This window comes from Erythrolamprus reginae, chromosome 7, assembly GCF_031021105.1.
Source record: "Erythrolamprus reginae isolate rEryReg1 chromosome 7, rEryReg1.hap1, whole genome shotgun sequence".
Lineage (NCBI taxonomy): Eukaryota > Metazoa > Chordata > Lepidosauria > Squamata > Dipsadidae > Erythrolamprus > Erythrolamprus reginae.
Window position 1 is genome coordinate 47626432 of NC_091956.1, and position 26806 is coordinate 47653237.

Here is a 26806-nt window from a genome sequence, read left to right on the forward strand (position 1 = left end):
GCCCTCATTCGGAAAACTGCTGTTCCAGTGCTTGTATTCTATCTCGTAATGAATAAACCAGTTCTGTTTAAACCACCGGAGTCCTGACTTTTCAGTGGCGACGAGGAGGTCGAACTCCCGCGAACGCAGCCATGAACTCGGCCATGGCTCCACCACCGCCAGTATTCAACTCCGAAACGGAAGCTTGGACCTCGTACATGTCCAAATTCACATTTTTCCTCAAAGCGAGCAATCTACATGACGCCGATGATGAGAGAAAGAAAGCTATATTCCTCGCTTATTGCGGCACAGAAGTCTACAGCTTAGCCTCTACGCTCGTTGACCCAGACACTCTGGAAACCATCGCATGGTCAGCTCTACAAGCAAAACTCGCCGCACATTACCAGCCGACAACTCCTGTCCGCGTATACCGCCACCAATTCGCACAAATGCGGCAAGCGGATGGAGAATCTACCAACGATTTCATTACTCGCCTCCGCGCACTCCTTCCAAAATGCAAATACAAGGATCCGGAGGAACAGTTGATTGACCGCCTCATTTTCGGACTAACCAACATCACACTACAGAAGAAATATCTAGTAGATGAGGATGCCTCCCTCCAAGACATTCTTAAGGCAGCAAAAGCCTCCGAGGTATCTGAAACATCTGTTGCCGAGATTAAACACGCAACATCAACCGTTCATCACATCCCCGATGAATCGACTTGGCACGCCTGCTCTCCCGATGAGAAACACCTGGAAACCACCACTCCAGATGACTCCTGCCTCCAAATCCGAAGAGCTTCCGACCACGACGCCAAAGAGACACCCCGTTCAGACAGATGCGCCGGCTGCAACGGAAATCACCCACGTTTTCGCTGCCATTTCAAGGACGCCTATTGTCGCCGTTGCCAGCGCCGCAGCCACATCGCTGAAGTTTGCCGCGCCGCCAACCCAACTCCGGCAAATCCGCAAAACCAACGACCGTACTTCTCACCACGGAATCGACGACCGCCGTTTTCACGCAATGTTTCCCGCCCGGCTGACAACTCTCACTCTTCAAACCAACGAGGTAACTGCCCTTCTTCTGTAAACTTCAATTTCCCCACTGCGGAAAACAAGCTATTTGTTTCTCTTTTCCTCAACGGCCGTCCCTGCGAAATGGAATTGGACACCGGCTCCAGACATTCCATAATGCCTTGGGGAAAACTTAAATTATATTTACCTCGTGTAAAAGAGACTGACTTAGAACCTTGGGAACCGGGTTTGAGTGATTTTCAGGGACATAAGATTCCAGTATTAGGATGTTTGAATGTGCCAATTGCTTTTAAAAAGTTTCAAGGGTTTTTACCTCTCATAGTGGTTGACGGTCCTAAACACACATTATTGGGACTTAGATGGTTGCAACCCCTAGGCATTGAAATTTCAGGGGTTAACAATGTATGTGACTCTTTTGACTCAAATGACTTATTGAAAGAATTTCCCGAAGTTTTTTCTAGCACACTGGGTAAATATACAGGCAGCCCCATTTCATTTAATTTGGACCCAAACATTTCTCCCATCCGTCTAAAGCCCCGCAGAATTCCCATCCCACTTTTGCCTAAAGTGGATGAACAATTGGACAAATTAATAGCTCAGGGCATCTTGATTCCCACTGATCATGCTAAATGGGAAACTCCTATCGTAACCCCCGTTAAACCGGATGGATCTATTAGAATTTGCGCAGATTATAAAGCCACAATAAATAAAGCCTTACAGCATAATGCCTACCCAATCCCAGTCGTGCAACAACTTTTGCACACATTAGGAAATGGGTCCATCTTTGCGAAGTTGGACCTGGCCCAGGCATATCAGCAGCTTCCCGTTGATCAAAACACCTCTGAGGCCCAGACGATTGTAACGCACAGAGGTGCCTTTAAATGCACCCGGCTCCAGTTTGGAGTCTCTACCGCCCCTGGCATCTTTCAAGGTCTCATGGAACGAATTTTAAATAATATCCCAGGGGTCGTCCCATATTTCGACGACGTATTAATATCAGCCACATCTAAATCAGAATTGTGGGATAGAATCAGGCGCGTTTTAACTAAATTTAAAGAAACAGGACTCCATTTAAAAGCAGACAAATGTTCCTGGGCAGTTCCCAATGTAGAATTCTTGGGCTTTACAATAGATAGATTTGGAATTCACCCCACAAATGACAAAGTTGATGCTATAAGAAATGCTCCCACCCCCTCAAATAAGACAGATTTGCAAGCATTCCTAGGACTCCTTAACTTTTATTCCGTCTTTCTTAAACAGAAAGCGACAGTGGCAGAACCGCTACATAACCTTCTAAAGAAAGACTCTGCCTGGATGTGGGGACCAAAAGAACAAGCCGCTTTTACCGCAGTAAAAAATTTACTTTCATCCAACAGTGTTTTAGTACAATTAATATAGCTATGCCTTTATCCTTAACTTGCGATGCTTCACCGTTCGGCATAGGAGCTGTCCTCAGCCATAATTTTCCAGACGGCACAGAAGCCCCAATAGCCTATTACTCTAAAACTCTCTCTTCAGCTGAAAGAAATTATTCCCAACTCGACAAAGAGGCGCTAGCCCTTGTGGCTGGAGTTAAACGATTTCATTACTACCTCTGTGGTCGCTCCTTTACTTTAATTACAGACCATAAACCTCTTTTAGGCATTTTGGCGGGAAACAAACAAACTCCCACCTTTCTCTCCCCTCGCATGACTCGATGGGTTATTTTCCTTGCCGCTTACAATTATACTTTAATCCACAGGGGGGGGGGAAGATATAGGGAATGCCGATGCATTAAGCAGGTGCCCCCAAACAGAATTGGTCAGTGATCCTGCCCCTGCCTCAAGTATTTTATTAATTGAAACTAGTAAACAAAATTTATTAACAGCGACAGAAATAGCCAATCAGACACAAGTAGACCTAATTTTAAAACACATTAAACAATGGATATTAAAAGGATGGCCAAATGAACAGCAATCAAATCAATTTCAACCCTTTAAGAACAGACAGCTTGAATTAAATGTGTTAAAAGATTGTATATTATGGGGAGACAGGGTTGTTATTCCAAAATCCTTACAGAAGCAAGCATTGCAGTTATTGCATATAGGTCACCCAGGAATAGTCAAAATGAAAACTATTGCCAGAAGTCATTTATGGTGGCCTGGGTTGGACAGGGACATAGAATCATGGGTTGGTGTTTGTGCACCCTGCCAGAGAACAAGACCCAACCCACCAAAAGCCACACCATCAGAGTGGCCAACACCAAGAGGGCCCTGGTCCAGAATACATATTGACTTTGCGGGACCAATCAGGGGCCAATCCTTTTTACTAGTTGTCGATGCATACTCCAAATGGCTGGAAATTGAACTCATGGCATCTACAACTACTAGCGCAACCATAAAGGCACTAAGGAAAATGTTTGCCACACATGGCATCCCAGACATTTTGGTCTCTGACAACGGGCCCCAGTTAACAGCCCGTCAAATGGAACTATTTCTTGCAGACCAGGGCATAAAACATGTGCTCATTCCACCTCATTTTCCCCAAGCGAATGGGCAAGCAGAACGAATGGTTAGAACCACAAAGGAAGCATTCAACAAAGCACCATTAGGAGATTGGCAACAACAAATCGATGAATTCCTAACCATTCAGCACATTACGCCATCAGCGTCCACGAACAAAAGCCCGGCAGAACTTTTAATGAGCAGAAATCTCCGCTCTAAATTAGACAGAATTCACCCAAATTACCAAAATGACCAAAAAGAAGTTAAATTACAAAGCGAGAGACAGTTTAACATTGGGGATTTAATTTACGCTAAAGACTATGACTCAAATGATAAATGGAAAGAAGGAACGGTATTAGAAAAAACTGGGTTAAAAACATATATCATAATATTAACAGATGGGCGCAGTTGGCATCGGCATGTCGATCAACTACGCAAAAGAATTAAAACTAACTCAGACATTTTGCCTACTATAGAAAAACCAATAGAGGACTTACCAGAACCACTTCGAGACTCCAGCGATGGCTGCCTGTTGCCCCTGGCGGCCGGCGGAGATCAAAATGCATCATCGCAACCAGGCCTGTCAGAGACTAGCCTTAGCGGAGCAACGGGGCCGGCTGTCCAGGCAAGCAGCTCCCAGCAAAATGAACTGCGCAGGTCCCAGAGATCTGTAAAGCCGCCAATCCGCTTACAGGACTATGTGACGTGGATTAACACGTAATCATGGTCTCATCTAAAGAGGGAGGGGTGTTGTGTTCGTTTAAAAAATATTCACAGAAATTCTGTGATTGGTTAAGACGCGGCTATTTAGAAAATAGCCGCGAAGGTTAAATCGTTGTCAGTTAAAGAAAGCCCGCCGTTTTAAGAGAGTATAAATAGGGCAACGGATTAGCCGTTGCCCTCATTCGGAAAACTGCTGTTCCAGTGCTTGTATTCTATCTCGTAATGAATAAACCAGTTCTGTTTAAACCACCGGAGTCCTGACTTTTCACCTTGTTTCACCAGAAACAAACCTTTTTTCAGCCTTCTTGGACATTTTCTCCTTTAGGATTTCAAGCCATTGAAACATTCCTTATTCTTCTGAGTCCATCAAAGTCTGAAGTCTAATATTGAAGTCTGAGTGTTTTCACTTTCTCTTCTCTATGCTATCTAAAATTCTAGGGTAATATTGTGGTTGTCTCCCAGGCTTCTAGTTACTTTTACTTTTTCCATCATTTCCTCAAGTTGGTGAGGATTAGGACCATAATCATCTGACTATATTAACACCAATGTGATGGCATGTAAATGATTTTCTATATAATCCACATTCACAAGCCCTGTCATCCTCTATGATACAGCATTCAGCATTACTGTTCTTTGCAACCCTGATCAGATACATTTTAATAAAATGTTATTTGTTACCTACAGCACAGGTGCTATTTTTTAAAAATAAATCAGTCATCTGTCTTTGGTTTTAGTCAGTAACCAGAATTCAACTTACGTAAGGGAGGAAAATGAAAGCATGCAAAATAAAAGAAAAATCAACAATAACTAAAAATTTAATGATTGGTTATAGCTGACTTTACAAGCAATAAAACAAAGTTTATCCACATTTAAATGAACTGCATTATATTGATTGGCTAACAACAACTGTAGACAAAATAAATCCAGATGGCCCATAACTTCAATTAATAGTAGGGAGGGATAAATATTTAACCATATGAAGATATTGCAGGAGCTAAATGGAGGTAATTTGCAATTCAACCAATTTGGGGTGATTATTATGGGAATTTAAACTTAATATACCTGGAAGACATGGTTACACCATAGCTCTAGTAAATTAAAAACACAGATGAATTAGGGCTCAATATTATCGCAGCTCATTAAAAATGATAAAAAGTGGTCTAGTTTATTTCAGCTGAAGAAGTTAGTAAGCCTAAACTGTAATGATGCTTCTAAGTTTTAAGTTTTGTTTTCAGACACAACGTTTTGACAATTCAAAATTTCAGAATGTATAAACACAGTAATTCTCTGGAAATTTATATTGTAATCTTCATAAAAACATTATCACTCATTATTAGATTCCGCCCTGCCCTAATGCAGATGACTTCATACATTTATCTTGATTTACATCAAAGCAGATATGGGTTTCTCCCAGTTCGGACCAGTTCACCTGAACTGGCAGCAAACTACTGGTGATATCACAATAATGTCACAAAACTGGATTGGTCACTGCTGGTTCATGGGCGCCCCATCTTTTTTTAAAAATGAATTTTTTTTCCTGAATATTTTTCTGGGTTTTTCCCCTCTGTGCATACACAAAAGCAAAGTTTCCAGCACTGTGCATGCAGTGCCATCTTGTTTTCAGCTTTTTTTTGGGGGGGGGGGGTTTCCACTGTGTATGTGTGCGTGAAAAATGCGTGGGAGCCATGAGGTGCGGCCATACACACGGGAGTAAGCAAACCGGCAGTGAGGTAAGTTAGAGACCACCCCTGCATCAAAGGCATACTCTCTGATTTCACACATTATTGATTGTACCCTGAATTCATACAACATTATTTCTAGGAAACACTTGATCACACCCAGACAGTATATAAGTGAGGATTTATGGGTAAAGAGGCATGGGGATTCAACATCTGTAATGGTGGAGTTCCCAGATCCAGGGTTCCAGAAATGCTTTCTTCCTTTCTTCCTTTCTTTCTTTCTTTCTTTCTTTCTTTCTTTCTTTCTTCCTTTCTTTCTTTCTTTCTTTTTTTTTTTTTTGTTTGTTTATTTTTATGCCACCCTTCTTTTTAGACTCAGGGTGGCTTACAATATATTAGCAATAATACTTTTTAACAGAGCCAGCATATTGCCCTCACAATCCGGGTCCTCATTTTACCCACCTCGGAAGGATGGAAGGCTGAGTCAACCTTGAGCCGGTGATGAGATTTGAACCGCTGATCTACTGCTGACTTACTGCTGACCTACTAGCAAACTGCTGTTAACCCTTTAAGTTCATCATGCATAGATTTAGCTGTCTGAGGAAAACATGAGTGTGTGTGTATTTAAAAGACATTAGAAAACTGAAGAATGTCTAAAAGAAAGAAAACTGAAGAATGTTGGATTTGGCTCCTGGCTGCAGCCATTCCTTATATATTAGACAATTTGACCGGGAACACTGCCAACATGGACTAAAAGCCTGACCTTATTTTATATCAAATCATTTTAAAATCCTTTGTTCTGATCTGATTAGGCCCAAGCAGAACAGAAACATTTGCTTTTACAGTTATCTAATGTCATGATAGATACCAACTAATGACCCCATAATAGTGTCATCATTCCAATTGAGGAACCCAACCTAAAGCAAGCACAGTTTACACAATGCCGCCGGCGACTCACCGCTGGCGAGGGTTGCGGCGTGGGCCGGGGAAGGAGGGGCGTGTTGGGGCGGAGCCTGCGGCCCCCACGTCATCCCCGGGGGCTGCAGCGTGTCGCCTGGGTGCATGGTCACCCAGTGAACCGGGCAGGAGGGAGGCAGCCCTATAAAAGGGGCTGCCTCGTGGCGCAGTGCCTCCTGCCCGCCGGCGCTGGACACTTGCTCCCGAGCTCGCCGCAGGCCGGATCAGCGAGGAACGAGCAGCGCGCTTTTCTCCCCGACGGGAGGACTGGGGTGGACGGTTTGTAAGCCCCCGGGATCGATGGCGATCGCCGGGGGCGGCCCTGGTCTACGGGGGTGGGGGTGCGGCGGTGCCCAGCGCCCGTGCACGGGCCGTTCGTGGCGTCGTCGCTTCTCCTTTGTTCGTTGCCGGCGGCGCGCAGGACGGCGCCGGCCGGAAAATTGCAGGATTCGCCGGCGGCTTGCTTGGGAAAGGGAGGAGGGGGTCAGATGGCTGCTGTGCCGGCGCCCCTCCTCCCCCCCACCCCCGCGGCATCGTGTAAATGGCGGCAGGGCGCGCGGGGCGTCGACGGCTTGCCGGCCGGGTTTGCCCGGCCGGTGTGCCGCCGGGTGGTTGCTCTGACACCAGAGCATGGGAACATTGTCTCCAAAGGCTCCTTCATTTTATGAAGGGAATGATGATGAATTTGTTGATCTTCTCTAGCATGAAGCTAGAAACTTATGGCAAAAGCAATATGATTGCAAGATGATACATATTTATGGAGAGATGATTTAATTAAGTTAACATAAAGCATGCAAATATAGCTTGTCACACAAACCACAAGCAATGGCCATTCGTTCCATAATTAAACTGCCATAAACATGAGATGTAAACTTAGAGCTATACTTCCCTTATCTTACTATAGTTTGTAGAAATTTTGATCTATTTTTTATTTTATTTTAATTATTTATTTATTTGTCAAACATGTATAAGATAGTAGTTTGTATAAACATAACAAGTAATGATAAAATAAAGGACAATAGGACAGTGCTAGTAGGCCCGATAGTGCGCTTATGTATGCCCCTTGCAGACATTTTAGAAACAGGGAGAGGTCAACTATAGACAATCTAAGGTTAAAGTTTTTGGGTTTTGGGGAAGAAACCCCAGAGTCAGGTAGTGCATTTCAGGCATCGATCACTCGACTGCTGCAGTCGTATTTTCTGCAGTTGAGTTTAGAGCAGTTTACATTTAGTTGACTCTATTCCATGCTCGTGTATTGCTGTGGTTGAAGGTGATTCCAAAGCCATTCATCTGAATTAAGCTGTTTCTGGATATATCTTTAGCGTAAAGCCTTTCACCAGTGATCTGGCACTATCACTATTCTCATTGGCATAAAGGCTGTACTAATACATCTATTTTATTTCTTTATTATTAACGAGAATTGGGCATAACCCAACAATCAAGTGCTGACCATACATGAGCAGGGACCGATTCTGTCCTGGATTCTATCCAATAACCTGACTCATTTGGTGCAAAGAATTCGGTGAGATCATTTGTCCCAATTTTCTCCCTTGGGAAACTTTCTTCAGACCGGATTCAAAGTTCTGTATATCCATGATAACATTAGAGGATTTTCTTGGAGTCAGTCTTGCTCATTCAACTAAGATCAGCTAGGCCAGTGATGGCGAACCTATGACACGCGTGTCACCACTGACACGCCTAGCCATTTTCGGTGACACGCGGCCGCCTCCCAGCTGCCTCCTTCCTCCTTCTGTATGGGCGAGCCTGCAGAGTGCAGGCTCGCCCACACGCTGCCTTTGGCAGCACAAGCATGCCTGTCCGGCCAGGGAAGAAGCGCCCGCCCCAAAATACCCCCCCCCCGCAGCCTTTTCCACGGGCGCGCACTCCCCATCCCCCTGCCAACCCGCAGGGGGGGAGGCGCCGGCAGTAGAAGGCGCTGCCCCCGCCCGCCCGATCTCCTCCTCTTCCGCCGAAAGAAAAGCGCGGGGCTGCCTTCTTGAGCCTCCCGTAGCTCCACCCCACTTTGCCCTGCCTGTCATCTTCCGTTGTGTTTTCGGGGGGCGGCGGCGGGAAAGCCCTGTGCCGGCCAGGAAAGCCGGCTTTCCGAGAAAGCAGCGCGCTTTTCAAATGCGCTGCTTTTTTGCAACTCTTTCCTGGGGGGGGGAGTGGCCTCCTCCCTCCCCCCTGCTGAGGGGGGCGGCGGCAGCATTTTCAAAGTGCCGGGCAGCCAGTCATCCTCCTCCTCCCCACTCCACCCATACCGAGGGAACAGTCTCGCCAGCGGCTGAGAAACCGCCTGGTGTGAAGGTCAGGCTGGGCTGGGGCCGGGGGAAAGCACCACGCTGTCCCCTGAGCCGCCTGGCCCAGGTGCCGGAGAGAACAGCCGGTGGACAAGCACAGCCAGGAACAAGCGGGAGGTGAGATGCCTAGTTCCCCCGGTGTTGTTTGCAGGGGGAATAAGGGAAAGTCTGGAGCGGGAAAGAGGAAATCCCGGGGGAGGAGGAGGAGTGGGGCGGAGCACCAGTATCTCTCTGTAAGGTGGGTGGCGGATCTCGAGTTCTCCTAATACTGCACAGAATTTATAAGAGGAGATAGCAATTCTTTCAATGTTTATGGGTTTTGGAAAACAAAGCTAGAAATTGTTTTCTTCTCTATAAAGTAAGAAGTTCAACATTGGTTTGGAAGTGGTATGTAGGAATTTTTAAAAATATTTGTTTCAGACATAATAATCAAATTTGGAATTGTGAGCATTGCTATGCTTACAAACCAATTTTCAGCTTCTTTTTTTAAGTAACGGCAAGAAGTGTATGAGCTGCCAACTAAATCATTTAAATTATGATAACAAATGTTACTGTGCATTGCTTCTGTTGAAAATGTTTGTTTCATATATCCCCACTAGCATACTGGTAATTCCATAATCTTTTGAGTGACTTTTTAATAGTGAAATTTACTATTTCAAATCATTTTTTACATTTTTGGCTTTTTAGCATGGAAACATTTTTAGGTATTTTCAAAAAGCTTCTTACCCAATCCTAATAATCAATTCATTGACAGTGCTGATAAACGTTTGTGGCATTTCTACTTCTCTGACTCAAGGTTTTTTTGCAATTATCAGACATTGATTCAGATGTCAACAAAAGTAAGCAAGTTCATTCATCCCATCAAAACATAGTCATAAATATCATATTTTAAATTAAATATTTGAAAATTAAATTATACAATTATGTAATTGTTTTATTTAACATATATTATAACATGAAATTTAAAAGTATTTCCTTGCCTAGCCCTTATGCCAGTGAAAGGATTAATTTATTCATAAAGTGGGTTACATAAATTGGTTTATCTTTTTAGGAATCTGTTTCAGAATTTGAGAACCTCTATTGTTAGATTCATTAACTATTGACAAAATACATAGCACTGCTCAGGCATGAATATTTATTTATTTATTTATATTTATTTATTTATATATTTATTTATTACTTTTATGCTGCCCAGTCCCAAAGGGACTGCCGCTCAGACACTATACTTTTCTGCCCACACCGGGGAAAAATTAGAAGGAATATTGATTGGCGCGGCGCCAAGCGTCGGAGCCCACCACGAACGGTGGTTGGCTCGCAGGGGCCGCTGGAAGAAAGAAAAGGGAACGAGAGGGAGAGAGAAAGGGAGGAAGAGAGGAAGGAAGGAAGAGATAAATATAAAGTGGAAGGAAGAGAAAGAAAGGAAGGGAGAGAGAGAGAAAGAGAAAAAAGTGGAAGGAAGAGAAAGAAAGGAAGGGAGAGAGAGAGAGAGAAAGAGAAAAAAGTGGAAGGAAGAGAAAGAAAGGAAGGGAGAGAGAGAAAGAGAAAAAAGTGGAAGGAAGAGAAAGAAAGGAAGGGAGAGAGAGAGAAAGAGAAAAAAGTGGAAGGAAGAGAAAGAAAGGAAGGGAGAGAGAGAGAAAGAGAAAAAAGTGGAAGGAAGAGAAAGAAAGGAAGGGAGAGAGAGAGAAAGAGAAAAAAGTGGAAGGAAGAGAAAGAAAGGAAGGGAGAGAGAGAGAAAGAGAAAAAAGTGGAAGGAAGAGAAACAAAGGAAGGGAGACAGAGAGAAAGAGAAAAAAGTGGAAGGAAGAGAAAGAAAGGAAGGGAGAGAGAGAGAGAGAAAGAGAAAAAAGTGGAAGGAAGAGAAAGAAAGGAAGGGAGAGAGAGAAAGAGAAAAAAGTGGAAGGAAGAGAAAGAAAGGAAGGGAGAGAGAGAGAAAGAGAAAAAAGTGGAAGGAAGAGAAAGAAAGGAAGGGAGAGAGAGAGAAAGAGAAAAAAGTGGAAGGAAGAGAAAGAAAGGAAGGGAGAGAGAGAGAAAGAGAAAAAAGTGGAAGGAAGAGAAAGAAAGGAAGGGAGAGAGAGAGAAAGAGAAAAAAGTGGAAGGAAGAGAAACAAAGGAAGGGAGACAGAGAGAAAGAGAAAAAAGTGGAAGGAAGAGAAAGAAAGGAAGGGAGAGAGAGAGAAAGAGAAAAAAGTGGAAGGAAGAGAGAAGGAAAGAAAGGAAGGGAGAGAGAGAGAAAGAGTGAGAGAGAGAAGATAGAAAGAGAGAGAGAGAAATGATAGAATAAAGGGGAGAAAAAAAAGAGAAATGAGAAAATGATTGAGGCAGAGAATGACAGGAAAGAGAGAAAGAGAGAGAGAAGTGACTCTTGATTTAAAACATATAATAACATAAACATAAACATAATAACAGAGAGAAAAAACCCCAACCCTCACCTGTTTTTATTAATAGTTATGTTTTTGAATTTGCTGGTTGTTTTAGTTTTAATAGTAATAGAGTTTTGTTTTGTTTTATTATTAATTTCTTTTAATAAAAAAGAAGGGATTTATTATTTATTTTTATTTTTATTTATTTATTTTTTGTTTGTTTATCTGTCTGTCTATCTACCTACCTACCTACCTACCTACCTACCTACCTACCTACATACATACATACATACATACATATATATATATATATACTTCTATGCCGCCCAGTTTTTTTTTCAAGGTGACACACCACCCGAGTTAAGCTCAGTTTTTTGGCGAATTTTGACACACCAAGCTCAAAAGGTTGCCCATCACTGAGCTAGGCCATTCCAGACCTTCAGGGATCAAGTGGTCCACTGGTCTACCACAGAGCAACCATTGTGCCTCTGATAGTTTTCATCCTTCAAGTATTTATGAACTATACATGCTGGTTAGGAATGCTGTAATACAGCAACATCTGGAAAGAACAAAAATATGGATAGGTCCTACATCCCTTTCCTATTTTATAAAACTCCTCTCCAACTTGAAATTTATTTAAAAAGAAAAAAAATGATTACTGCCTAAATCCATTCTGAAATGGTCACTTTTCCCATATGAATTACCACATAGGTTCTATTGTTGAGAAATGCATTGTAATATTGCTTGGTTTTCTAGCAACGACGATTAAAAGTAGAAGTAGTCGGTGCATAGGTTCATGGGGACACAATCTGAAGTTAGTTGGGGGAAAGATCAATGGCAACATGAGAAAGTATTATTTTACTGAAAGAGTAGTAGATCCTTGGAACAAACTTCCAGCAGACGTGGTTGGTAAATCCACAGTAACCGAATTTAAACATGCCTGGGATAAACATATATCCATTGTAAGATAAAATACAGGAAATAGTAACAGGGCAGACTAGATGGACCATGGGGTCTTTTTCTGTCGTCAGTCTTCTATGTTTCTATGTTTCTATAAGCTGTACTTAAATTCTTAACTATTAAAGAATTAGCAGATAAACTAAATTTCTAAGCCAATCAGTGGTCTTGTGACAATTGAATAAAGTTCTACTATAAGATTTATTCCAGCTTTCTGCTGCTGCGACAGAGAAGACTTCTTAGAACATAACTTGGATTACAGTTCAAAAAATGGACAGAACTGTACTCCAATAGAACTATAAAGCATGATATTGGGAAACACTGGAGAAGATTAATTTAAGCAGAGGTGACTCAGAACTCAAGGCATGGTCCATGACTTACAACCGTTCATTTAATGCCTGTTTGAAGTTACAATGATGCTTAAAAAGTGGTGTATGGATCGTCCCCACACTTAAATCCATTGCAGAGTACACCGTGATCATTTGATCAAATTTTGGGTCCTTGGCAACGACAAAACATTTATGCTGGTTGCCGCATCCTGGGGTCATGTGATCACCATTTATGACCTACCCTTGATATTCTAACTAACAAAGTAAAGGTAGACAGCCAGATTCACTTAAGAACTCTGGCCAAAAGAAGTTGTACAATCAAATAGAACTCACTTAGCAGCAGAAGATCCAGCCTCACTTGTAGTCAGCTATATCGAAGTGGGGGTGTTAGGAGGTTAACATTAATACTATGGTTATAATGATTAAGTTAGGTTGGTCTAGCTAATGCATGCGCTAACGGTAAAGGAGGCATTTTCAGGGGCCTTTGCTTCCCTGCATAAAATTCTCGCTACTATTCTATTCCCTGGGGGAACGAGCAGGGCCACGGAGCTTATTGGCTCGTCTCCCAGACAATTTAAGGCTGAAGAAGAGTGTGGTGACTGCCTGAGGGGAATACAGGAACATGGGGCTGCGACGGTGGCACAGCTGGTTCAGCGGCAGGGAAGCGAGACAGCAACAGAAGGCCCGGTTTGTTAGCAGGGAGTATGTGCGCATGGGCAGGCTGGTTGGCAGCCACATGGCTTGGGCGGGGGCACAGGGTACCCAGAATGGTGGGCGGCGCCTTCGCTCAAGCAAAGGAGTGCAGGTGGGGACCACACGGTTACACGCCCTCGTGTATGGGCAACAAGGGGGGGCTTAGCTCTCCTAACAAAAGACCCGGTGGCTAACTATTTGAAGACACGGGGAATGATCAAGGGATGGTCCTGGGAAAGGACGCAGATGGGGGAGAAATTAGTAAGCTGCTATACATTACCCAGTTTCAGGGGCAGCGGCATTGGGGGAGACCCAGCTTCTCACCCAGCGAGGCAAGGCCGTTTCACTCGACAGCCAAATCTATGGCCTTTGGGACACGGAGGTATGCCAGGAGCTGTCCTGGTCGCACAGTAGTGGATCATGTACGGTTCCCTGGGCCAGGAAATCGATGTTACATTGGGGGCTGTGGCAACCGCGTCGGTTGTGCTCGGAGTCTCCAGTAACGCAGATGGTGGATTGATCACCGGCCAGGCGTATCTAACAGGACAGAGGCCTGGGTGTGAGGGACCCAGTCCAGGTACAGCGAGGAAGCCAGGGAATGGTTCCCTTTGTACCGTAAGACGGGCCTCCAATGAGGGGATTGGATACTGTAGCCTAGAGGATAATTCTCTGCCTTACAAGGCAAAGGTTGCAGGTTCAAGTCCCAGTGGGACCCACCTCTGATACAGGGTATATCAAAAGTTGGAGTTGAAGATTAAGAATCTTACAAACAATTTCAGTTTGGATATTCAGAAACCAAGGTAGTGATTTTCAAATAGCGGTTGGGGGCCGTTACAGGAGCATTGGCAAGATATCGGGTGGTATTCCCTCAGCAGTACTGATTGCGGTTTTCAGCAAGTTCTCCGCACAGTAATGAATACGGTGGCGGTTCAAAGTCAGTGGGTTTTCGTGGCGTTGATTCAAGCACCCGAGTACAAGCGTTTTTGTTTTGTTTTTTTGGGAGCGGGTGGATAACACTGTCTTGTTATTCTTATCGTTTCTCTAGGTCCTGGCCCTGCTCCACCGTGTTACGCGCAAAGTGCGAAGGAGCCGCCCTTTCCTTTGCCCACAGTGGCAAACTGCGGCCACTGCGTGGCATGTCGGCTGGATGTACAGCTGCAACATTATCTTCAGGAATGTGGAGGTTGCTGAGTCACTGGGGCTTCAGTGGAAGGGGCTTGAGCTCGGAGGTCTCCGTTGAGACGGGCCTCTCCCATTTGGAAAGTTGGGAGCTATGAGGGGCCGGACCCAGATTGTTTGGTGTTGCACACTGGTGGCAACCACCTGTTGCTGGTGAATTGGGAAAGGTGGCCTGACACACGCGTGTGTACCATATATTGCCACGGAGGTGCTGGAGGTATGCCAAGAGCCCAAGGCGGTGGAGGATGCCAGGTAGAGAGTTAACAGGGCAGCGAAGGAATGGGTACTCCAGACGGGGGGGTGGAGTGTTAGGTCACCCCAACATCAGAGCATCCCAGCTAGCTTTATTCAGAAGGGACAGGGTACATTTGACAGACGAGGGGAATGACAAATTCATAACGGACCTGCAGAGGTGCCTGCACATTCATGTGCAGGGGGGGGGGAGCAGGGGGAATAAATTTATAATTTCACCCCCTGCTGTGGCCGAAAGGGGGCGGAAATGGGCGTAAGCAGCAACTGTGTGATCTCCTTTAGGGGCACCTCTACTGAGGTGAGGGGCGATCTCCTTCTCGGAGTACAGGGCTCGACCGGCTTGGGTTCGGGGAGGGGGTCGCTCCTGTGGCTCGCTGCCTGTGGCGTATCAGAGACCAGTGGCGAGCCATCCCACACGCCGTGGGGGCGTGTCATTGGGCAGGGGGCAGGTGTAATTTTACCTGACCCTGCACCCGGGCAAGGAGCTTTCGCCCTAGAGTTGCTCAAGTGAGTTTGTTGCAAAGTTAACTCCGCCCCCATTTGATTTATGCACCTTTGCAGGTCACGTGGTTAATTGGCTAAATAGTTAATTTGAATTTGTTTAATAAAAGTGACCCTATTTATACCCACACCTTTGTGTCCGACTGTTACTCCGCCTGCGCCGCAATGCCGCCGGCGACTCACCGCTGGCGAGGGTTGCGGCGTGGGCCGGGGAAGGAGGCCGCCATGTTGGGGCGGAGCCTGCGGCCCCCACGTCATCCCCGGGGGCCGCAGCGTGTCGCCTGGGTGCATGGTCACCCAGTGAACCGGGCAGGAGGGAGGCAGCCCTATAAAAGGGGCTGCCTCGTGGCGCAGTGCCTCCTGCCCGCCGGCGCTGGACACCCGCCCACCCTCCCTCTGTTACAGGGTGCATATGATGGGTCGCCCTCGGTGGGGCCGAGTAGGAATTTTTTGCAGTCACAAGGAATTGGCCGAATTGTGGCTGTTTTTTCGCCTACTCCACTCTGTGCGTGGGAGTGTGTGGTTAGGGGGTGGTCTAACCAACTAGCGCCCCCCCCCTCAAGGTCACTGGGGGGGGGACGGCCGAAAGGGGGCGGAAATGGGCGTAAGCAGCAACTGTGTGATCTCCTTTAGGGGCACCTCTACTGAGGTGAGGGGCGATCTCCTTCTCGGAGTACAGGGCTCGACCGGCTTGGGTTCGGGGAGGGGGTCGCTCCTGTGGCTCGCTGCCTGTGGCGTATCAGAGACCAGTGGCGAGCCATCCCACACGCCGTGGGGGAGTGTCATTGGGCAGGGGGCAGGTGTAATTTTACCTGACCCTGCACCCGGGCAAGGAGCTTTCGCCCTAGAGTTGCTCAAGTGAGTTTGTTGCAAAGTTAACTCCGCCCCCATTTGATTTATGCACCTTTGCAGGTCACGTGGTTAATTGGCTAAATAGTTAATTTGAATTTGTTTAATAAAAGTGACCCTATTTATACCCACACCTTTGTGTCCGACTGTTACTCCGCCTGCGCCGCAATCCAATATCTTAATGCAAAGCTTTAATGGGTACATCATATTGGCAAAGATGAGAGAAAAACCAAATCTATTTCCCATGCAAACCCACATAGTTAAAGCTCAAGTTCTTCTTCCCACTATTAGGCCAAGTCATGTTATCCAATGGAGTATTATAATATTGTTGTTAGAAAGTTTTTAAAAATTCAAAAAATTAAAATTAAATTTAAATATTTAGGTCTATGTCTTAGATCAAGATACACTTCAATAAAAGGAAATAATTATACAAAACTGCTTTACAAAACAAGACCTAGAAAAGTGGAATAAAATTCAGATGTCACTACTAGGCAGGATTGCAACCATAAAATCTAACATTTTATCAAGATGGCTCTACCGATTTCAAATTGCCCCAGTTAAATTAGACAATTTTTTAAAATAGAAATTAATAAAGCATTATCCAAATTTATATGGGCAGGGGAAAAGCCAAAAATTAAATACAAGAACATGCAAGATATAAGATCTAAAAGGGTTTTTGGATTACCTGATTTAGAAATTTATCAATCGACAACTTTACTCTGGATTAAAGATTGGATTAATCTCAGTAATGAGAGGATTTTAAAATTAGAAAGGTACAATATACAAGAAGACTGGCATGCTCATCTTTGGGAAATAAAAAATACCAAACATACACAATTTCAGACACATAAAACAAGAGAAACTCTGCTATATATATGGAGAAAGATTAGACATAAACATTTCATAGAAATACCTAGGTGGTTATCCACCATGGAAGCTTTGATATACCTGAACGTATTAGGTGTCATTAAAGTCAGGACCTAGGATGACGAGCTGCTGGACAAAGAAGGCAAATATTAGAAAAGGAAGGGAAAATCAGATTGGTTACCATATCTTCAATTACAAAGTATATATATTCAACAATATGGAATAAATAAAAAATTAAATTTAATAGATGAAATTTTAAAAGGACCACAGACTAAATTTATAATGAAAATGTATAATTATTTACTACAATTTGACAACTTGGAAGAAACAGTTAAAGATAGTATGATTGCCTAGATGAAAAAATGTCGATATTCAATACAGTTAGGGGATTGGGACAAATTGTGGAAAGTAAATTATAAGCTAACATGGTTGGTCTTTTCCAAACAAAAGATCTGGCTGAAGTACTAACCTTCTCTACCTATACATGGCTATTCCACTCACATTTTACACACACACCTGCAAAAAAAGGTAGCCAGAGTACCTTCAAAATTGTTTTGAAACCAACTGTAAAAGAATATAACTGGGTTATAGTATCTAACTTAGCTGACTGCTTTAACCAGGATAAACATTACAGCAGTGTTAAAATACCATAGCATCCTTGTTCTCACGAAAGCCTAGCCCAGGGTTAGGCAAAGTTGGCTCTTCTATTACTTTGGACTTCAATCTGCTAGCTCAGGAATTCTGGGGGTTAAAGTCCACATGTCATAGAAGAGCCAACTTTGGCTTTTAACTCTGGTCTAGACCATTAAACGTGCTTTCAAAACTCTAATGCATTGTTTGCACTTTAATTAATCTAAAATCAAATAAACAATATTATTACCTAGCTCAGATGGTGAGACCACACTTGGATATTGTGTACAGTTCTGGTCACCTCACCTCAAGAAGGATATAATGGAACTGGAAAAGGTGCAAAAAAGGGCAACAAGTATGATCAAAGAAATGGAGCACCTACCTTATGAAACTAGATTGCAACGCCTTGGTCTCTTCATCTTCAGCCTTGAAAGACGGCATTTAAAGGGTGACTTGATTGAAGTGTATAAAATCATGCATGGGATAGAAAAATTCTTTTCTCTATCACACAATACTAGGATGAGAGGGCACTCCCTAAAGCTTATATAGGTAAGAAAGCGAGGACAAATAAAGGGAAACATTTCTTCACCCAGAGGGTTGTTGGTTTATGGAATTCACTTCCAGAAGAGGTCCTGACAGCTGTCAGCCTTGATAGCTTCAAGACAGGATTAGACAGATTCATGGATGCCAAGTGTATCATTGGTTATTGAAACGGATGTCCATGTGCCGCCTCTATGTTGATTGAGGCAGGCAGGATTTCCTTGAGTACCATTTGTTGGGGGTCAAGGGAAAGGGAGGGTTTTGACTTCTCTTTCTGCTCAAGATCTCCATGTACAATTGGTGGGCCACTGTGTGACACAGAATGCTGGACTTGATGGGCTTTGGCCTGATTTAGCATGGCTCTTCTTATTACAATTCATAAACCTAGCCAATAAGACCCTTGTAATTTTAATTAATCTAAAATCAAATAAACAATATTATTACCTAGCACATTACAATACATGAACCTAGTCAATAGGACCCTTATAACTTTAACTTGTCAATACACTGCATAGAATTTGCCAAAGTGTATGGAAGGCTGGTCAGTGGCCAAAAGAATGGAAAATGTTAATATTTATCCCAATACCAAAGAAAGGTGATACAAAAGACTGTTCCAAATGTTGAACTGTAGCCTTGATATCACATGTGAGTAAAATTCTGACTGTGAAACTTGGACTCCAAAAAAGTCAAATAGGATAAGTGTGGACCCTTTGAACTGTGGCGCTGGAGGAAACCACTATACATCCAATGGACTACAAAATAACAAACAAAGAAGTTTTAGACTGAACTTCCTAAAAAATAAAAAATCCCTTGAAGCCAAGATTGCCAGCTATCATATTTTGGTCAAATCGTGACAGCTGACTCACTAGAAAATTCTGTCATGCTGGGAATGACCATCAGAAAAAAGAAAAGGGACCAACCAAGCATCTGCTGGCTGGATCTTATAAAGTATAACATTGGAAATGCATGGGTGGCCAATTTATGGCTGCCCAAAATTGCACCAGGGCCAGGAGGAACTCGGCCCAGCACATACAGCAGCCGCGGTTCACTTTAATTTTAATAAAGTGACCCATTTAAACCCAGCTCTTGGTGTCCGAGTTCTTATTCGGCCTCCGGTGCAATGACCATGATGGATCTGAAGGAGCGATACAGAGGGGCATGGCAAGTGCTGATCCCTAGAATGGTGAGACATGATTGAATGGCTGACAATGATGACACTGCATAATTCAGGTTGCAAGTGAAGGAAAACAGAATACTATAATGCAAGGTGTTGAGAGATTGTAAAATGCAAAGAATACCATGAAGGCCCTCAGAGTAAAACTGATTTATTTATTTATTTATTTATTTATTTATTTATTTATTTATTTATTTGTCAAATGTATAGTATTATAGTACATAGTAACATAACATAACATAAGTAGAACGTAGTAATAGAAAGGATAATAAGACAGTAGGACAGGGACATTAGGCACAAAAGTGCACTTATGCATATCCCTTACAGACCTCTTAGAAAAGGGAAGATGTCAATTGTAGATAATGTAAGGTTGAAGATTTTGGGTTTGGGGGAAGCAACAACAGAGTCAGGTAATGAGTTCCAGGCAGTGACCACTCTATTGTTGAAATCATATTTTCTGCAGTCAATCTGGAGCGATTTACATTCAGTTTGTATCTATTACGTGCTCTTGTGTTGTTGTTGTTTTTGTTGTTAAAGGTGAAGTAGTCACTGACAGGGAGTACATTATGATGTATGATTTTATGAACAACAGTTAAATCAGTTCAGAGTCGACGTAGTTGTAAATTTTATAGATTTAGTATTTGAAGTCTGGAGGAATAGGGTAATTTGTTACGTGAGGAGGAGTGAAGGACTCTTCTTGTGAAGTATTTCTGGACTCCTTCAGTTGTATTAATGTCTGAAATGCATTGTGGATTCCAAACAGGTGAGCTATATTCTAGAATAGGTCTTACAAATGTTTTGTATGCTCTGGTTAATAAATCAGTGTTTCTAGAGAAGAAGCTACATAAGATTAGGTTTACAATTCTTAATGCTTTTTTGGCAATGCTGTTACAGTGGGCTCTAGCACTTAGGTCATTGGAAATGAGTACTCCAAGGTCTTTGACTGAGTGAGGGTCCTCTTTTAGTTCAGTTTTACCAAGTATGTATTTAGTATTCGGATTCTTTTTAACAATGTGTAGGACGAAGCATTTGTTGGTAGAGATTTGAAGTTTCCAGTTGTTAGACCGTTCAGCTATTTGGTCAAGGTCCTTTTGAAGAGTAGAAGTATTGTGAGTGGTATTAAATAGTTTAACATCATCAGCAAAGAGAACACAATTGCTTGTGATATTGTCACAGAGATCATTTATGTAGAGTATAAAGAGAGTAGGTCCTAAAACACTGCCTTGTGGGACACCACTGTTAACTGGAGCAGGATTAGATATGGCATTACCTATTTTGACCACTTGTTGTCTGTTAGACAGGAACACTGAAATCCAATCATGCAGAGGTCCAGAGATGCCATAGGATTTTAGTTTCAGAAGAGGTTTGTCATGAAACACTGAGTCAAAGGCTTTGCAAAAGTCTATATAGATTGCATCTATTGATCTACCTTGATTAAATTGGGTAGTCCATATGTTTTTACAGTGTAAGAGTTGCAGATTGCAGGATAATTTTTTCCTGAAACCGAATTGTTTGTTGGAAAGTAGGTTAGTGGTTTCAAGATGAAGTGTAATGGATTGGTTTATGATGGATTCCATTACTTTGCAAGTGACACAAGTCAGGGAGATTGGTCTGTAGTTTTCAACATTACTTGGATCACCTTTTTTGAAGATGGGGATGACTGTGGCTAGAGACTAGAGTTTAGGTAGGGAGCTAGTTGTAGAAGATATTTTGAAAATTATGCTTAGGGGTTCCGCCAGGGTTGAGGAAAGCTTTTTTAAGAAGTATGCGCATAGTCCGTCTGGTCCGATAGAAAGGGAAGGTTTTAGGTTGTGTAATGATTTTTTAACATCTTCCTCTGTAAATTAAATTTGTGTTAGATCATTGAAGTTAGTTGAATTGCGACTAGGAAATGCTTGGCATGAGCCATTGCTGTTAACAAAGACAGAGCTGAAGAAGGTGTTAAAGAGGTTGGCTTTAATTGTTTCATTGTTATACTCTTTATCATTAGGTCCTTTAAGGGGTGGGATGGATCTAGAGTCTTTGAGTTTATTGTTTACAAAGTTATAGAAGGCACGAGTTGATTTTGTACGTAGGAGGTTTTCTTCTTGATTAATGTGATAGTTGGTGCATTCAGTCTTTATTTGATGACATAAATTCTTTTAGTGGTTTTTAAAGTTTGCAACAAGCCCTGTTTTATTTTTACGCCAGAGTAATCTTTTTTTGGATTGTAGCTTTCTTATTTTTATGGGTAATTTAGTTTTCTTGTTTTTGGTGAATATTAAAAGTACATATAATTTTATGACACTTTGGATTTTGAGCAAAAATATATTCTAATAGTCATCTACAGTGATACAGCTGGAGAATATTGTGGTCCGTCAGGAGATGAGGGATAAGATTCTATGTTTTCATAGTTGGCCTTTTAAAAGTTGAAATTGGTTGTCTTGTTCTTGGGGTTGTTTATTTCAGGAAGTACATTAAGGCAAAAGTGCTGTGGTCGCTGTTGGAAAAGGATTCTCTTACTTTGAGGCCATAAATTGAGTGTAAACTGTTGCAGAAGATGAAGTCTAGGCAGTTGTTGAATCTGGTGTTGTCTGTAACTAGTTGCACTAGTCCTAGACTAGTGATAGCATTATAGAGGGTTGAGTGGATGGGTTCAGTTGTGCATTCATTTAGGGACCAGTTAATATGTGGTAGGTTTAAATCGCCAAGAAATATAAGAGGATGTTGGTAGGAGGTTGCCCATGTTAGTAATGTTGTTAGCTTGTTCGCATGTGAGATGTCATAGCCAGGGACTCTGTAACATAGGAGGAAGCGGAGTGTGATGACTGAGGTTAGTTCACATATGATAGTTTCTGGAAGGTAAAGATCTTGTTTAATTTGGATTTCCTTTAGGATGAATGATTTTTTTTATAGAAGATTGCAACTTCACCTCCTCTTCGGGTTTCACGGTCAGATCGGAAAATGTGGTAGTCATTAATTGTAATAATGGAGTTGGGGAGACATACGTTTAACCATGTTTCGCATATAAATATCATGTCATATTTGGCGGTTTTTAGCAAGGTAAGGGGCTTGGGTATTTTGTTAGCAATGCTCCTTGAGTTTATTAGTTTACATTTAATGTTAGAAGTGGTTGATGATGAGGAAGTAAGGGGCATGCATCCTTAGTCTTGGTTGATTGGGAGTTGGTCTTGGTTGGAGGTGGGTAGGCAGTTATGGTGGATTTGAGCAATAGTTGTTGGAGGGTTGAGGTTTTGATTGGAGGTGGGTAGGTAGTTAGGATTGATTTGAGCTATAGTTGTTTGAGGCTTGAGGTTTATGGTGGATTATGTTTGATTGATGGAGGGTTGTTCTTGGTTGATGGAGAGATGTATGCTAGGATGATTTTGAATGATGGAGTTGGATAGTTGGATGGTGGGATGTGTTGAGGTTTGTGAATGATTAAAGTCCGTTTGAACCTTAACCCTGCAGAGTTGATGGATAAAAGCCTTTAGTCATTTGTTCAAAACAAGATATATTTATTTTAAAAACAGAAATAAAACATGTCTCAAGGGACAACTCAAATATACGTCTTTACATAATGGAGGATAGAAAGAGAAGAGAGTGAAGAATGAAGAAGAAGGAAGTGACTTGGCAGGATATTACATCTTAATAGGAGGATCTTAATAAAGCACACACGGTTTACTCTTTCATTACTGAATGTCTCTGAGAGGCTGTCAATATTCAGCGTGACACCCCTTTTTTGGCAGTCATCAGTAACATTGTTCACATAAGGCACATTTTCTTGCAGAGGTATTCACATTGATCAGCTGGCAGTGGTTTATTCAGCACGTCAGCAATTTGTTCAGTTGTAGGCATATAATGTAGTTTCACGAATTCTTGTTTTACATATTGTCTAGCATTCTTATACCTTATGTCAATGTGCCATGAACGCGCTCCAACATATTCAGTTTCAGATATGAAGGTAACGGAGCGATTGTCCTCCATAATAACAATTGGTTTCATAGGATCACTCCAAATACTATCAACAAGAGCAGAAACACAGGTTAAAGCATTGCAACAGTCAGAAACACAGGCATATTCTGACTCAGTAGAAGAACAAGAAATAAAGTTCTGCTTTCTAACTTTCCAATAAATTGGACAACCATTTAAAAACATTGTATAACCAGAAGTACTTTTTCGTGTTTCTTTGTCGCCTGCCCAATCAGAGACTGCGTGGCAAACTAACTCAGGAAACTTGTTGTGTTTTGGTTCTAAGAACAACTTCATGTCTTTTGTGTACTTCATGTATCTCAGCAATCTCTTTATGCATGTCCAGTGAAATCTAGTTGCTTTGCCAATGTACCGTGACAAAAGATTGACACTAAGTAAAATGTCGGGTCTTGTCCAACTGCTAATGTATAACAGTGACCCAATGACTTAACGATAAAGTGTTTGATCTTCAAATTCAGGACTACTCTGTTGTGTCAATTTGTAAAAATCTGTTTGCATTGGAGAGCGACATGGGTGTGCATCAGTCATGTTGCAATTTTGCAAAAGTTGATCAATTTTGTTTTCTTGTGAGGCTAAACCCCTTCTGAGTTTTTTCAATCTGAACACCTAGGTAATCATGAATGTGTCCTAAGCTTTTCAATGTAAAGTGTCTCTCTAAACCTTTTGCAAAAATTTCACTCATACGTTTGTTTGGACCAATGTAAACAATCTCATCAACGTACATGAGTATAATTTCATAAACATTACCTTGCCCTTTTGTAAACATGCATTCATCAGAATCGGACTTAATAAAGCCCATTGAATTTAGCTTGTCAATGAGACATCAATGCCACATTAAAGCAGATTGTTTCAGACCATAAAGACTCTTTTGCAGGTACCAGACATCTCCTTCTTGATCTTGGAAACCGGGTGCACCCTTGACGTAGATCTCTTCATTTAAATCAGCATTCAGATAAGCAGTTTCAACATCAAATTGGAAAACTTCTAAATTCAAGGCAATAGCTGTGGTTAAAGCAATTTTAACACTTTCATTTTTAACTGTAGGTGAAAATGTATCTGTGTAATCTTCAGGATAAACTTGGGAGTAACCTTGTGCTACTAATCTTGCTTTGTATATTTTCTCATCATTTGGTTTTTGTTTAATTCGGTAGACCCATTGTGTACCAATAATCTTCTTGTTCATTGGAGGCTCAACATATTTAAACACTTTAAGTTTCTTTAAACTGTCCAGGTCAATTTCCATTGCCTCATACCATTTTTCTTGTTCAGACTCAGGTAAATGTCTTATTTGTGAAAAATTTTCAGGAGGAATTGTAACATTGTTGCAAAGAAAAGGAAAATATTTCTGTGATACTTGCTGTTGATATCTCTTTGGAGGAATTCCTTGTGTGGTTCTCTTGGAACGTCTTGGAACTGTAGTCCATCCTTCATCTTGGTCATCTCTGTCTCCAACTTCATCGCTAGTAAGATCATCTGCAACTCGTGAAGACTATACATCATCTTTTGGAGAAACAACATCTGGAACAACTGCCTGAGAATCAGGTTGTGCTGTACCTTCGATGTCATCTCTGGTAAAGTAAACTGAAGTATCATTACTGTGTATTCTGGACCAATCTGTATCTTCTTCAAATTTAGCTGAATTAGAAATGTGTGATTAGAGTCAGCAAACTTAAAATACTTAGAACTTTGATCAAAACCTATAAATCTCAGTCTTTCTGCTACTGGACCTCCTTTCTTTCTCTGGACCAACGGAATGTTGACCATGGCATATGAGCCAAAAATGTGGAGGTTTTGGATATCAGGCTTCTTTCTGTGCATCATGTAAAAAGGAGTTTGATTTATAACACTGCTCCAAATACGGTTAACAATGTAATTGGCATACCTTAGTGCTTTACCCCAATAGAAATTGTTGAGATTAGCATCTTCTAAAAGACAACGAAACATAGTCTGTAAGACACCCTGTCAGCATTCTACCACCCTGTTATGTTGTGCCATGTAAGGCGCAGAGGTTTGGTGATGTATTCCCTTTTGTCTCATCCATCCTTGGAATTGTTGGGACATGAATTCTCCACCACAATCACTTTGTATTCTTCTTATGCATACACCATGTTGATTGTAGACGTGTACAGCAAAGTCTTTAAAGATCTGAAAGGTCTCTGATTTTTGTTTCATTGTGTACACAAAACTATATCTAGAATAATTATTAACAATAGTTTAAAAAATACTTACAATTACCTTCAGTAGTCCGAAATGGACCGACAATGTCGGTATGAACCAAATCAAAAGTGTGTGTTGACAAACGTGTGGCATGTTTAGCAATAGGTGCTGCTTTGGATTTTGATTTGTTACAAACAGAACAATCTAAATAAATTTTGCAATTACTCTTAACATCAAACTCATTAACAAAATATGGCATCTTGGATAGAAACAATGGTGCCAACGGTGAACACACCTGGAATGAAAAGATTTGTTTGTTAGTACAGGTTTAACATTTGCAACATTATGCAGAACCTTAGATTTGTTTTGATTAACCTTTTGAACTTCATTTGCTTTAAGAGCCTTTGTTTCTAGAGTAGCAACAGGTTTTCTCTCTGGGCCTGTGTTTTCATTCTTGGAACTTTTATACTTACTTCAACTTGCATCTTAGGCTTTAAGTAGTAAACACCTCCAATTGGAAAGGCATGGGCAAAACTGTCCCATTCTTGATAATGTGAATTTCATTTTCTAAAAGCATAGGTTTATAGCCTAGGTCTTTGTTTAGGTAATACAGACTGAGTAAGTTGCTTGTAGCCTTTGGGATGTATAGAACACGTGGAATCATCTGGTCTAATTCTTTTATGTAAACAGTTCCTTCTCCTTCAACTTTGCATAAGTGATTTGACACTGAATATAATTCTTTTACGTCAGTCTTATGTAGTTCTGTGAAAAGTTCTCTTTGATAAGTAATGTGAAAAGCTACTCCGCTATCTAAAGTCCATAAACGTCGAATGTCATGCTCTGGATCTGATTGTGGAATGTTGTTCAGGATCAAAGAACCGAGGTAAGGATGTGGTTCTCCTCTGGAACCTCCTCGAGCTAATCTATAGTTGCTGAAGCCTCTATGTCTGCTGCCTCTGGGATCTGTTCCTCTGGGCTGGACAGGATATTGAGAGCATTGAAATTCAGGATTTTGAGAATGTTGCATATCAGGATATTGAGAGCGTTGCGAATCAGGATATTGAGAACATTGAAAATCTGTTCTTCTGGGCTGATCATACACTGGATATTGTCTAGGCAATCTAGGAACGTAGGCCTTTGGTTGGTAACTGCGACTCATTGGGACTCTGGAAGCAGTTGCTCTGGATT